A 16,195-nucleotide genomic window follows, 5' to 3' on the forward strand; every position below is an offset into this window, starting at 1 on the left:
GGGGAAGAAAACTACTTGAGCCTCCCCTGGGATAGCGCTTGGGGTGTGCTATAGACCGCCGGGATCTAATTTGGATATGGATAGAGCCCTTTTTAATGTTTTTAATGAAGTAAATACTAATGGAAACTGCGTGATCATGGGAGACTTTAACTTCCCAGATATAGACTGGAGGACAAGTGCTAGTAATAATAATAGGGCTCAGATTTTCCTAGATGCGATAGCTGATGGATTCCTTCATCAAGTAGTTGCTGAACCAACTAGAGGGGATGCCATTTTAGATTTGGTTCTGGTGAGTAGTGAGGACTCATAGAAGAAATGGTTGTAGGGGACAACCTTGGCTCAAGTGATCATGAGCTAATTCAGTTCAAACTGAATGGAAGGATAAACAAAAATAAATCTGTGACTAGGGTTTTTTACTTCAAAAGGGCTGACTTTCAAAAATTAAGGAAATTAGTTAGGGAAGTGGATTGGAGTGAAGAACTTATGGATCTAAAGGCAGAGGCGGCCTGGGATTACTTCAAGTCAAAGCTGCAGAAGGTATCAGAAGCCTGCATCCCAAGAAAGGGGAAAAAATTCATAGGCAGGAGTTGTAGACCAAGCTGGATGAGCAAGCATCTCAGGGGTGATTTTTTTAAAAAAAGCAGAAAGCATACAAGGAGTAGAAGATGGGAGGGATCAGCAAGGAAAGCTACCTTATTGAGGTCAGACAGGCTAAAAGTCAAGTAGAGTTGGACCTTGCAAAGGGAATTAAAACCAATAGTAAAAGGTTCTATAGCCATATAAATAAGAAGAAAACAAAGAAAGAAGAAGTGGGACCACTAAACGCTTAGGATGGAGTGGAGGTTAAGGATAATCTAGGCATGGCCCAATATCTAAACAAATACTTTGCCTCAGTCTTTAATAAGGCTAATGAGGATCTTAGGGGTAATGATAGCCTGACAAATGGGAATGAGGATATGGAAGCAGATATTACCATATCTGAGGTAGAAGTGAAACTCGAACAGCTTAATGGGACTAAATCGGGGGACCCAGATAATCTTCATTCAAGAATATTAAAGGAATTGGCACATGAAATTGCAAGCCCATTAGCAAGAATGTTTAATGAATCTGTAAGCTCAGGGGTTGTACTGTATGACTGGAGAATTGCTAACATAGTTCCCATTTTTAAGAAAGGGGGAGAAAAAATGATCCGGGTAACTACAGGCCTGTTAGTTTGACATCTGTAGTATGCAAGGTCTTGGAAAAAAATTTGAAGGAGAAAGTAGTTAAGGACATTGAGGTCAATGGTAAATGGGACAAAATACAACGTGGTTTTACAAAAGGTAGATTGTGCCAAACCAACCTGATCTCCTTCTTTGAGAAAGTAACAGATTTTTTTAGACAAAGGAAACACAGTGAATCTAATTTACCTAGATTTCAGTAAGGCATTTGATACAGTGTTACATGGGGAATTATTAGTTAAATTGGAAAAGATGGGGATCGATATGAAAATTGAAAGGTGGATAAGGAATTGTTTAAAAGGGAGACTACAGCGGGTCATACTGAAAGGTGAACTGTCAGGCTGGAGGGAGGTTACGAGTGGAGTTCCTCAAGGATCGGTTTTGGGACCAATCTTATTTAATCTTTTTATTACTGACCTCGGCACAAAAAGTGGGAATGTGCTAATAAAGTTTGCGGATGATCCAAAGCTGGGAGGTATTGCCAATTTAGAGAAGGACTGGGATATCGTACAGGAGGATCTGGATGACCTTGTAAACTGGAGTAATAGTAATAGGATGAAATTTAATAGTGAGAAGTGTAAGGTCATGCATTTAGGGATTAATAACAAGAATTTTAGTTATAAGCTGGGGACACAACAATTAGAAGTAATGGAGGAGGAGAAGGACCTTGGACTATTGGTTGATCACAGGATGACTATGAGCCGCCAATGTGATATGGCCGTGAAAAAAGGTAATGCGGTCTTGGGATGCATCAGGCGAGGTATTTTCCAGTAGAGATAAGGAGGTGTTAGTACCATTATACAAGGCACTGGTGAGACCTCACCTGGAATACTGTGTGCAGTTCTGGTCTGCCATGTTTAAGAAGGATGAATTCAAACTGGAACAGGTACAGAGAAGGGCTACTAGGATGATCCGAGGAATGGAAAACCTGTCTTATGAAAGAAGACTCAAAGAGCTTGGCTTGTTTAGCCTCACCAAAAGAAGGCTGAGGGGAGATAGGATTGCTCTCTATAAATATATCAGAGGGATAAATACCAGAGAGGGAGAGAAATTATTTAAGCTCAATACCAATGTGGACACCAGAACAAATGGATATAAACTGGCCATCTGGCAGTTTAGACTTGAAATTAGACAAACGTTTCTAAACATCGGAGGAGTGAAGTTCTGGAACAGCCTTCCAAGGGAAGCAGAGGGGGCAAAAGACCTACCTGGCTTCAAGATTAAACTTGATAAGTTTACCAATAACTATTTTCCATGATGAGATAAATTCTGCTCTCTGTTAAACCAGTGTAAAGCTGATATAGCTTCCATTTACATCAATGGGGTTGTGCTATATTTATACCCGTTTTGAAAAGCGAGTAGGGTTTGATTCATACTATATAAGAATATTCCTAATTCAGAAAAGATCCTACACTTAAGTGTACCATGAGATTCACATAAACTTGAATCTAAATCCACAAATAGACATCGTGAGACCAACCGTCATTAGTAAGAACAAGAGTTATAGTTGGATATATTTTAAAGTACTGCACACTGCTGATATTCTTGTAACTCTAACCTCCATCAACGTCTGCAAATGACTGATTTTTAATTTGGTTTCTTTATAATATTCAGTGAGGATTTGGGGGTAAATACCAACTACTCCTTATTAGAATGAGCTTCAGTTGAGCACTTTGCACACTTCAAAATTCTGGTTATTTGACACTTCAATTATTTGAGGACTAAATGAAAATTTTAAACAAAACACAATAGACCCTTTCTGTCTTCACTAAACTTTTGAGAACAGGAGCCGTATATTTATAATACTGAGAGAGGAGGAGCTTAATTTGCACTTGCCTCTAGTTCAGACTGCAGACAGCACCAATTGTGCCTTCCTTGTCAAGTTTCAAGAACTTGCAATCCTTAATTTAAACACATGAGAGATCTATGGAGTCTAGTTAATGAAGCCTTCCTCTTTTTTAAACAAAATCTGACTTTCTTTAAAGACCACTTAAGGCAAAGCTTCTGATTATACAAACAAGTTCTGTCCTCCAAAGCTGCATAATCCATTAATACCTCCTTATATTCCTTCTCTACCTGATGTGTGCCCGCACACTTTTTACATATATAAAGCATAGCTTCTTTAAAGGTAAGGACCTTCTAAATAGCTAAGTTGGACTCGGAAATACCACAGACCTCTACCATTTTCAGATAAAAGATATTTAATATTGCTTTGTTCTTATGCAGCACCTTTGATCTGAGGTCCTCAAAGTGAACATAACTATGATACGATATCAGACAAATGAACACTGCTCCATGCTCTTGTGTGTGTGAGAGAGAGAGACAAATTATACCTATTTTTCAGATGGCTAAAATAAGGTAAAGCAGGAAAAATAAGGAAGTGCTTGCCTAAGATCACCTTGTCAGTGAGTAGCAGAGTGAGTAGTAGTAAGTCGATAAGAGCTGCTGGATGCTCAGTGCTTTTAAAAATCAGGCCAATTAAGTGCTTAAATTTGGATTTAGAAACTTATCTTTAGGCACCCAGGTTTGAAAATCATGGCCCAGCTTTCCTGATTTGATATCATTTAGTTATTATATAGAAGCACTTGAAGGCCTTAGTCTGGATAAGGGCTCCATCGAGCTAGGTGCTGCATGAACACATAGTAAGACAGTCCCCATGCAAAGAGTTTAATATCTCAGATGGGTCATGATAAGTGATACTACAGTGATGTGGGTAATATGAAAACCTATATAGCATCAAAATTGAGGGTTACCAACCATCAGAGGGACTGGGAAAAAAGGACAAAGGTAACAGTGATAAGAACATGTGGTTACATAAACTAGTCATGTAATAAATTGATACCAGTAATCTCCACTGGCAAACAAACCATTTTCAGTTGGCAGTTTCTCATAGGTGTCATGGTAGAAGTCAGTCTTGAGGTGGAGTTCGAAGAACAGAGTAATGGCTTGTAGACTAGTTTCTGGAAGGAGGTCCAAGCATGAGAGAACAGACAGCATGGCAGAAAACATGAAGGCCCTTGTAGGGAGGTGGACAATAGCTACTGAGACCAGCATCATTGTTGGGCAATGCAATAAGGTATAGGAGTGAGTAGGTCAGGATAAGTTGTGAAGGACTTCAAACTCAAACTTGTCCTAATTTTTCGATGTGGTGGAGAATGGGGAGCTAATGGAATCCTGACTAAACTAATTGCCTTCCATGGTGAGATAACTGGCTCTGTGGATGAGAGGAAAGCAGTGGACATGTTATTTCTTGACTTTTGATACGGTCTCCCACAGTATTCTTGCCAGTAAGTTAAAGTAGTATGGGCTGGGTGGATGGAAAGCTGGCTAGGTCGTCAGGCTCAACAGGTAGTGATCAATGGCTCCATGTCTACTTGGTAGCCGGTATGAAGCGGAGTGCCCCAAGGGTCGGTCCTGGGGCTGGTTTTGTTCAATATCTTCATTAATGATCTGGAGGATGGTGTGGATTGCACCCTCAGCAAGTTTTCAGAAAACACTAAACTGGGAGGAGTGGTAGATAGGATACAGAGGGACCCAGACAAATTAGAGGACTGGGCCAAAAGAAATCTGAGGTTCAACAAAGACAAGTGCAGAGACAGAAGAATCCCATGCACTGCTACAGACTAGGGACTGAATGGCTAGGCAGCAATTCTGCAGAAAAGGACCTAGGGGTTACAGTGGATGAGAAGCTGGAGATGAGTCAACAGTGTGCCCTTATTGCCAAGACAGCTAACAGCATTTTGGGCTGTATAAGTAGAAGCATTGCCAGCAGATCAAGGGACGTGATCATTCCCCTCTATTCGACATTGGTGAGGCCTCATCTGGAGTACTGTGTCCCGTTTTGGGCCCCACACTACAAGAAGGATGTGGAAAAATTGGAAAGAGCCCAGCGGAGGGCAACAAAAATGATTAGGGGACTGGAACACATGACTTACGAGGAGAGGCTGAGGGAACTGGGATTATTTAGTCTGCAGAAGAAAAAAATGAGGGGGGATTTAATAGCTGCTTTCAACTACCTGAGAGGGGGTTCCAAAGAGGATGGATCTAGACTGTTCTCAGTGGTGGCAGATGACAGAACAAGGAGTAATGGTCTCAAGTTGCAGTGGGGGAGGTTTAGGTTGGATATTAGGAAAAACTTTTTCACTAGGAGGGTGGTGAAACACTGGAATGTGATACTTAGGGAGGTGGTGGAATCTCCTTCCTTTGAGGTTTTTAAGGTCAGGCTTGACAAAGCTCTGGCTGGGATAATTTAGTTGGGGATTGGCCCTGCTTTGAGCAAGGGGTTGGACTAGATGACCTCCTGAGGTCCCTTCTAACCCTGATATTCTATGACTCAGAGACAGGATGATATGGTCAAAATTTGGACCAGGAAGACAATTTTTAAGAAATGCATTTTGGGGGTTAAGGAGTTGAATATGGGTTCAGGGAGGAGCAGGTTGCAGTAGCCAAGATGGAAGGTGATGAGGGCCTGAATAAGAGTTTTTTGAGGTGGTATCACAAGGCTGGATTTGGAAGTGTTATGGAGGACGTGGCAAGATTTGGATGTTATCTGAATGTTGGGTCTAGAGATTGGGGAGGCAGCGTCAAAGATATCCCTAAATTAGGCCTGCTTGAGAAGCAGGATGGTGGTATTGTCAACCATGCCTAAAAAGAAGGGAATGTAGAGGTATGACAAAGTTCAGTTTTGATTATCTGAAGCTTCATCTGATGGCAACTCACCCAAGAGGAGACATCAGAGTAGCCAGCAGAGATTCCAGATTAAACAGATTAGGAGTGGGGAGGTGGATTTGTGAGTCATTGGCATAAAGATGGTACTGTCTCTGGGGTTTTTTGTTTTTTTAAAAAAAGGGCAGAAAGTTGCCAGCTTCTGATAAATGGCTGTGTGGAAACTCTGATCATATTGCCTTTGTTTGAAGGAATAGCACATAGTAGTTCAGAAGAAATGTGTGGTGTTTTAGAATGTATTATTTTAATCTCTAACACATAATAATTTAAACTGCTTTGCTTTATGGATTTGGGGATTCTCCAGGAAAAAAGTGGCATTTAATATGAACCTGTGGATTTACACTGGATTACTTTACATGTCCTTGAAGTTTTGCATGGTGTTCTAGGAAACCTCATGGCCTCTGTGTAAACTACACATGAGTCTCTAAGAAGTGAGTATTTGATATCTGCACCATGAAGGTGCTCTAGGCATAGCATGCAATTTGCTTTAATTCTAATGGGTTTATCTTTAAAGATTATGGCTCCAGATAAACCCCTATTGTAGTCCTTTGCCAGCTCAGAAAACCCAGTTTTAGTGATTAGACATTTTATTTCTGTGTTGAATTAGGTAAATCCAGACTCCTTTTTCTGAAGTTAAATAGAGATTATCTAAGATATAGATATACGTCTGCACACATAATGTGTATATATATACACACACACTCATCCAATACCTGGTGATCATACTAGTTGCAGTTACCTTAAACTGGTGATTCTTCTCACTTAATTCTGATCATGGTGGACTTCATCAGAAATTTAGTGTATTTCAGGCTATGGATTGTTCCATGAGCAGGCTATTCACTTTCATTTATCCTTTAACTTTCCCTTAGCACTATCTTAGTTCTTTGATTTAGCAAATGTGACCCTTACACTTGACCTCTGACTAAACTTTAACCCTCCTTTTGATTTCTTAAATTCTGGAAGCTCAGACAAGGAATCACCCAAAAAAAAAAAAAACCCACAAGAAGCTCTTGCCGTTCTTAGATCCTGTGAGACTTCATTCCACAGCCTTGGTCCGATGTGTGAGACAGCTCCATCTCCTTCAAAGATGGGCTTTACCTTTGCCATGGACAGGTTCATCATGCTTTAGGAATGAAGTTATCTACTACAGTCCAAATCCCAGAGACTCAGGTCATCTTTTAGTGATCCTATGCCTAGTCCCACTGAATACCTTGAAGACAAGGACAGAGACCTTGAATTTGACTCTACGTTCTCTGGGAGGCCATTGTAAATTGCAGAGGACAGGTCTGATGTGCTCAAAGTAGTTATGTTGCTAAAATGATTAGGACTGACACAGCTCTCTGATGGGGACTGACTACCCAACATTTAGAAAAATCATACCGCATATTTAAACAGTGAAATTTATGCCAAACCTAGGAAGAAATCTGATCATTTCTGTACTGGATGCTAAATAAATAAATGAAAATGAACCTCAAAATATACATATCAAACATATGGATACTCCAGTATAATTCCACCAGCTATAGTCAAATCGGGCATGGATCTGGTCCATTGGGCCAAATATTCTGATTTACAATCAGTGCACTCCCCCTGAAGTCGATGATGTTGAATGGGTAGAAGTCCATACAAAATTTGCTCTACTGTATTTAACATATGTATCTAAAGCAGTGTGGTTTCGCACGGTTAGTTTCCAGTTTAATTACATAATTACATGCATTCCTACTAGTATAATTCTCTTTTAAATATAAATAATGGATATTCCTCATAAGCAGTTGATCCCCTGGAAAGAAAGAAATCAGAGAGAATGTGTTTGAGCCACCTTGCGCAATTCCGCTTGCCTCTGCACTCAGAGACACTGGATCAAAGTCAGTTAAAGGCATGCTTGCAATGTGTCATTGCCTGCTGCCTCCATTGTCACTTTGGTCACTAGCACCAATGAGTCTATTAAATGGAAAAGACAGAGAGAGGAAAACAAATGAAGCAACGTAGCTTGTTAAGGTTCTGCCTTTCAAGTGTTTTGGAGTATACTTTTGTATATACAATTGCTCTGTTACTGCAACAGTGAGGATCCTTTCTATGAGCTATTCCTCACCCCTTCCTACAACCAGCCACAAGCAAAAGAGCTCAATGCAAAACAGAATTTTCATACGTTGGCAATGTTCCATCCAATGATCTTTATCCCTTCTGAGGTCTAAGTATCTGTCAAATCACAGAGACAAGACATGCTAAATTCCTTAAGTGTCTTCATTTTTTAGCACAGTAGAGAGCAGATGCTTAGTTCCTCTGGCAAAACAAAGGAAAGGAATTTGTCATCTTGTGTGTGTAAAGCATACCTATCACACTACAGAGAAATATAGCAGCAAATTAGACCCAGCACTCCATACTGGTGTACGGTGACCAGATGTCCCATTTTTAAAGGGACAGTCCCATATTTAAGCCGTCCTGCAGGTGTCCTGACTTTTTCTTAAAAATGGGCAACTTGTCCCATATTTTCTGTCTTTCCTCTTCCATCTCCTCCTACCCCCCACCCCTGCCATATCAGTACTGGTGGGTCCTGCTGCTGGCAAGATCCCTGCTTGCCAGCTGCCTGCCCACTAGCAGTGAGTGAAAGGGTCCGTCCAGTGACCAGTGATGGGGGAGGAGGGGGTGTGTGTGCAAGGCTGGGGGTGGGACAAAGCTGCAGCGTGCAGGGCCAGCCCCTGCTGCATGTCGGCTCTCGGCCAGCAGGACCTCACCCCTGTCCCATTTCCAGCCAGCGCTGGCGGCACGCTGTGGCAGCCGGTGAGTATGGGCAGGTGCCAGGTAGCATCCGGTTACATGTCGCCTCTGCTACTCACCCATCTGCCCTTTAAGTGCTCCCTCCTTGCTGTCCTCTCCCAGCTTTTTTTCCTTCTCTTCCACCCCACTCCTAGCCCCGCTGGTCCCCCATATCCCTGCCCAGCGTGTTGCATCCCACTCCCAGCGTCTGTGCAGAGAACCAGCTCCTGGTTGGAGTGCTCAGCTCATTGGCAGCTTGGCCAGCAGCCTCCTTCCTTCTCCTACTGCTCTGGCTGGGCCAGCACCTCAGGAAAGCCCCAGACCCTCCAGCCAGGGACGCTGGCCAGGAAGAGCCAAGCCCTGCATGTGCCAAAGCCCCCCACAGCACTGACATGGGGAAGCCCCTCTGCCCCTCAGCTAAGCTCTGGAGTGGTGGGGGCAGGGAAAGCTCTTTCCAGCCTGTGTGCATCTTGACCCTGCAGGCTCCACAGCAGCCCCCTGGGCAGGGGCTTAGCACCCTTTTCATCCATCCCTCTCCTCCCCGACCCTGGGTCCTTCCCCCAGGAAGTGCAGGGCTGCTCCATCCCCTAGGCACCCTCTGCTGGTGCACCACTTCTCTGACCGTGTTCACTGAAGCCCCTGCAGTCAGGTTCCCTGGGCCCTGGTGCACAATGCATCCTTTGGGCTTAACCCCTTCCTGCCCACACTGTAGCCGGGGACATAGGCACCGACTCCATGGGTGCTCTGGGGCTGGATCACCCACAGAGGAAAAAATGCTCAGCACCCACCAGCAGTCTCCCTAGCACCTCCCCCTGCCTTCCAGTGCCTCCTGCCTGCCATGGATCAGCTGCTGTTTCACAGTGTCAGGAGGCATGGGGGTAGGGGGAGGAGCGAGGGTGCAGCATGCTGGGGGAGGGGCAGGGGCAAGAAGAGGCGGGTGGGAAGAGTGGGGGTGGGAAGAAGAGGGTGGGAAGAAGAGTGGGGGTGGGAAGAAGCAGGACAGGGGTGGGGCCTTGGTGAAGCCAGAGGGGGGAGCACCCCCTGGCAGATTACAAACTTGGTGCCTATGACTGAGGAACATCAGGCAGCTGGGTTATGTCAGTGACCGGTGTATGTCGGTGGCCAGCAGCAGCCTGGAGGTGTTAGCTGCCTTTCGACACTGTGTGGCTAGGAAGGAACAAGCTGCTTCCAGCCATACGGGGGTGGTGGGGGTGGGCAGGGGAAGAGATGAACTCTGTAAAGATGCGGGCCAGGTCATCCCTCCAGCTCCTGTCCCTTCCTTCTTGCATGGTGCTGATAGGCTGCTTCTAGCCATGTTCTGGTGCAAACCCTGGCAGAAATCGGGGTGGGGGAAGGAATGTGACCCTACATACCCTCACCACCACCACCCCCCGCCTTTTTGCCTTGGAAAGATGCAGTGCCAGGTACCAGGAGAGGCGGGTCCATCCTGGGGGCCCAACCAGACATGGAGGGCAGAGAGCACCAGGGAGGGAGGGTTGGGTCGGTTGGTCACACCCCACTCCCGCCGTGTGAGAGAGGTACAGAAGCGTGTGCATGTCATCTCTCCCCTTGTGAACCCTAAAGCCTTAAAAATAAGAAGGTAAATAATAATCCAACTACATAATATTTCTTTTTAACAGGGCTCAGTCAATTTGATGATAATTTGAATGTTTGTACTGCATAGTTATGATTGACGTTGAACTCTCTTGAATACAAGTAATTTTACCAGGTGTCCCATATTCAGCATAGGGAAATATGGTCACCCTATATTGGTGTTACTCCTTTTTCCCTTTCCCTTCCCCCCCCCCCCAACTACAATGGTTGATCATCTGTGTACGTGGATCATGCCCAGCCCAAGCCCAAAGCATGAGAAAGGGAGATATTCCCTACTTCGGCAGTGTCCATCCTTTCTGCAGGCCTCTCTGAGGCCTCTTCATTGATCTGTGCTAAGAGAGGGTGGGCAGGGACTGGACAGTTGCAAAGGGGGAGAACATGTGTCCTCTTTCAACCACTTCTGCACAGCGCGCTAGAAAAAAGGTAATCCAGCCTGGAGCTTTGCTCGATCCAATATATATATTCTGCCCCTTTATAATTGAAGCCAAGAAGAAGACACAAAATCAGTGTGCAAAAACTGTTTCTTTATTCAGGTATTTAATTCCAGTGTGCTTTATCTTTAGCACACAGTACACTCTTCTGTATAGAAGTTCTCTAAAACATTGCTTATTTGATGGTTTTGCTTAAATCTCCATTGCACTACTGGTAGAGAAGTATAGAGGGAACACTGGTGTTTTTACCAATGGGTCATTTATAGACATGCACTAAACAGGTTTAAATGACAGGGTATTAAAACACCACCCATGCCTTTTGTATGCTAATACAACAGTGAGAGAGTGAAGAAAAATATCCATCCCACCAAAGGGTAAAACTTTCAAAAGCACTCAAGTCCCATTTCAAAAGGGATGTAAGCATTTAGGAGCTTAAAGTGTCATTGAAAATGTAGATGAATTGGGCACCCAAGTCTCTCCTGAAAATGGGACTTGAGTGCTTTTGAAAATTTTACCCAAAGCCGAGCATACTTCACTGCAATGGATGCATGTTCAAACCTAGTGTTGCAGGGAAATGCTGGCCTTATTTGACAGTTCATGTCAAACATTATTGTTCCTATCAAACATGCCAGCAATGCCCCTCTGCCATGTACATTGGCCAAACCGGACAGTCTCTACGCAAAAGAATAAATGGACACAAATCTGACATTAGGAATCATAACATTCAAAAACCAGTAGGAGAACACTTCAGCCTCTCTGGCCACTCAGTAAAAGACTTAAGGGTGGCAATTTTGCAACAGAAAAGCTTCAAAAAAAGACTGCAACGAGAAACTGTTGAGCTTGAATTAATATGCAAACTAGATACCATAACTTGGGTTTGAATAGAGACTGGGGGTGTCTGGGTCAAGACACCTATTGAATCTATTTCCCCATGTAAGTATCCTCACACCTTCTTGTCAACTGTCTAAATGGACCATCTTGACTATCACTATAAAAGTGTTTTTTTTTCTCCTGCTGATAATAGTTCATCTTAATTAGCCTCTTACAGTTTGTGTGGCAACTTCTACCTTCTGTGTGTGTAATATATATATATATATATATATATACACACACACACACATCTTCTTACCATATGTTCCATTCTTTGCATCCAATGAAATGAGCTGTAGCCCACAAAAGCTTATGCTCTAATAAATTTGTTAGTCTCTAAGGTGCCACAAGTCCTCCGGTTCTTATTACTGTTTCTGGTGTTCAGACAGGCTAATAGTGCATAAAGGTATTCTGAGAGAAGGTATTATTTCTCAGATCTTTATTACACTTGTGTCAAATATGTTTCTCTGGATTTACATCAGTATAACAGAGATCAGACTCCTGCCCCACAGCAGAGTATTATTTTTTTTCCCTGACAGTTGTTTGTAATATAACTATAACCTGCCTCTTTCATGCAGCCACCTGCCATTTTTGCTTTATTGCTGCCAGAAGGTTTAAAGACGTGCTTTTAAATATCTTGAAAGTTTCCTGTTGATAAGAAAATGTAGTCTTAGCACTTCTAAGTAAACAGTAACACACACACACATCACAAATCATGCTTTTTTGATAGAATCTAGTTTAGCGGCTTGAGAGACACCACTGATTGTTGCGGGGAAGGGCTCAATTTTTAGCAGAAAGGCCTAACAAGGATTAATTGCAAAAACTGGGCTGGACTTACACAACTTCGTACCAAAATAATTAAGGCCAAATGGTCTGAGACGTACCTGTTTATGAAACATTGTTTCTATTTGGTTTTTATCCTTCTTAGTAACCACCAATGAATAGCCCTGAAAATGGGGGTACAGGAACTAACAAAATTATTTATTTTTAAAAATATACGGAAATCAATTCCTTAGAAAAATTACTTTTTTCATCTCCCCCCCCGCTCCCCCACTAAATTCTGAAAGACAACTGCAAAATAGTACCGCAAAGTGGTCACCATTTAAAAAGTCAGCATTTAACAGGAATTTACCAAACCGTAATTATTGAGAAACTACAGCAGTATCTTATATGGGGAAACAGCATTATCTTAGCTACCATTCTGTGATAGCTGGTATATTATGATTTAAGTCATGACTGTATGTTTAAACTCTATCATACAAAACCAGCGCATTCAAGAGACAGCAAATTAAACTGCAGGTGATCCAACTGGAGAAGGTTTGTTGTAAATCAGGAGGCTAACATGCAGATTTAGACTCTCTGTGTGACCTCCTGCTTGTGTATCTACCATACATATCCTCTGTCATGAACCACAAGCATCTGAACATCAGTAAAAGACTAGCTGCATATATAACATAGAACCTAAGGTGACAAATAGTAGATTTATAGCCTAGGCATTTTGGAACAGTTCCTAGAAACATACAAAGAACAATTCTGATACTCTCTGGAAGAGAAGCAACTACTGTAATCTTATCTAGTAATGGGTGAATATTCATAGCAAATGGTTTGAGACACATTTTGCTTCTCTCTTCTTCCCCCCCCCCCCCATATGTAAATTCATCATGAACAGATTGACTTTTTTTCTCCATTATATGTAAGTGTTCAAACACTTTAAACATATTTCAACCTATTGGTTGTTAGACTAGATCTTCAGCTATGTTACTTGTAGTATGTGATTAGTTAGCTAAATCACATGGTATAGTTTATTGCTTCCTGATGAGATGACAGCCTTTATAAACAAGGGGTGATTATTTCAGGGATGAATAGCAAATCCCTGTATTTGTGCATGAATACTTTTATTAACATGCAAACGCTGCTAGTTCAAAAGAACAGCCATTTCCCACACATCCATACAGCAAAAAAAAAAAAAAAAAATTAATTAATGTGAACATTCTCAGAAAAGTGAAAATAAAAAGATGGCTGAACATCAACTGGGAATTGGAACAAGTATTTGCAAATACAACTTGCTCACGCAAACAAATGTTAGAGTATTGGCTTGTTCATACTTGCATGACAATGGTTACAGCTGACAAAAGTGCTGGAGGGAGGAAGCATGACCTTGTGTTTAAGGCATGAAACTAAGTTAGGAGATCTGGGTTGGTTTGGTTTTTGTTGTTTTTTGGGGGGGGATGAGGGGGGTTAAGTCTATGTACATAGGAAAAATTAACTTTTACAAAAGAGAATGAAAGTGGAAGTGAAAGATGATAGATCTGCACCATAGTTGCAAAGAGCCAAAGCCTACTCTTATTTACAGCAGTGCTAATCAGGAGAGAGGGACTTGTCTTGTGGTTAAGGCACTGTATTGGGATTTGGGAGATCACTGTTGAAGATGTATCGTCACGTTGCCTAATGCACTACTTGAAGACACTTCTACTGTAGTGGAGAGTGAAGTATAAGAACTGGTTATAGAATAGAATTCCTGGTTCTGCCACAGACTTCTTCTGACAGTTTTGACAAATCACTTAATCTGTCTGCCTCAGTTCCCACCTGTAAAACGGGCATAATACTATTTCCTTTCTCTTGGCTCTGTGTGTCTCTTGTTAGGCCCAGATCCACCAAACACTTATACAGATGTTTAAAATACACACGTGATTTAGTCTAATTTGGCTCTAGTGCAACTACTTGTGTGTAAAGTTGCATACGTGTGTGTTTGCAGGGGTGGGACTGGCTGTTACTACCTATAGACTCGGCATCCAGCACAAAGGCACCCCAATCTCAGCCAGAGCTTCAAGCCACTAATCTAGTATTACTACTGCTGAAATTAATATTAGGAATAATTCAATATACTTAATTGGAGTTACTCTCAATTGGCATCAGAATAACTGAATAGAATTTGGCGTATGGTAAGATTTTCAAGCTTTCATAACGACATTAATATAGAAGGACTGAGATACAGTTCAGATGGTGTGAGTGGAATATTTATCTTTATCTAGAAAATGTTGGGTTTGCAAGTTCTTTTCCCTCCCTGTAATCTTCAAAAGAAAAAGGGAAAAGTTCTAACTATGAAAGGTATTAGTCAAGTACAGCCATAGGCCAAGCACCACAGATGAGGAACTCCAATGTGAAAACACTTCCAAAGTTCTAAATGAGTTGTCCCTGTGGTAATAAAGAACGTCTGTTTTACAGCATGACAGTATGTAAGACAGCATTGTCAGCTGTAGTTTATTTAAAGCACAAGGCCTGTAACAGGAAAATAATGACTTTAATAAAATTTACTATTGACTGCGCAGGCTAAAATCTTTCTGTCATCAGGAACGAACATGCACACGCATACACACACACACACACGCCCCTGCCTGAAAGCCCTTCTCTTAAATATATTCCTTTAATATTTCAAGGCAAGCTGTGACTTTTTTTTAATATACATGCTACCTCAAAAATACTGTAGTGGGATAGGAATTAGTATTTTTAATAAAAGTTGGAATTGCTTACATAGGGAAAAACTGGTAATAACCTATGACACTGCCTATTGAAAGCAACATTTAGGAAACTGAAAAAGCGGTTAATGCAATTCCTTGAAAAGCTGTATAAAGCTATGTCACAAATGAATGATTTATAAATTACAGAATGTCCTTCTCATCTAGAGGATATCTTTTAATCATGCACTGTAGTTTTCTAGGAGTGAACTCCAAAGAGCCTGCTGTGGAGAGAGACAGAAATCTGTAGCATGTTAACAAGGTTAGGGGCATTTCTAAGAATTGGGGGAAGTCAAAAAACATATGGCATGATTTTACTTTCCAACCAATTTGATTAAATTCACTATAGATTGTGAGAGGTCATGCCTGTTATATGAAAAGCTGCAGAATTTTCATTCCTTTAATGTTTTTTACATACTTAAAATAAACTGTGGTAAAAAGTTTCCCAACAGTGTATGACAGCTCAACTTAGAGGTGAAACCTTTTAATAAAACCTCATGAAATGAATGTTTTAGTTTATGCACTCTGTTTGTGTTTCCCACTGGAGTGCTCAGCATTATGAAGCAGGGTTTCTTCCTTACTATTGCAGAATAACATCATGAAGGCAAGACCAGAGTTTTGTATTAGAAAATATCTAGCTCAGCCAAGGTAAAAATGTTGATGGTGGAATCTCAATTTAGAGCTAAAATGCTTTCCTCTAACTTTAAAAAAATATATGCTATTGTGTATTAATTTATCCTTGCAGATAATTAAAAATGAAGACAAATATTCCTCTGGGGTTTTTAGACAAGACTCTGGGGTCCAGAAACAGTATTTAAAGGGGAATGAATTAAAGGGTTTTTTTCTGAGAGTAGTGAGGGTTTTTGCTGTAGTTTTGACAATTGATCCAGCCAAAGTCAAATATGTCACTCACCCTCGCTCCTCCCATGCACAATCCAGAACAGCTGCTTCTCAATTTGAGGGGGAACATCAAAACAAGAAGAAGAAAGGTAATGTTTTCATAAGTGGATATGGTGTCTCTCTCCCCTAACATGCTGCACCAGTTCTACCTAAAAAAAATGGC

Source organism: Lepidochelys kempii, chromosome 1, assembly GCF_965140285.1.
Source record: "Lepidochelys kempii isolate rLepKem1 chromosome 1, rLepKem1.hap1, whole genome shotgun sequence".
NCBI lineage: Eukaryota > Metazoa > Chordata > Testudines > Cheloniidae > Lepidochelys > Lepidochelys kempii.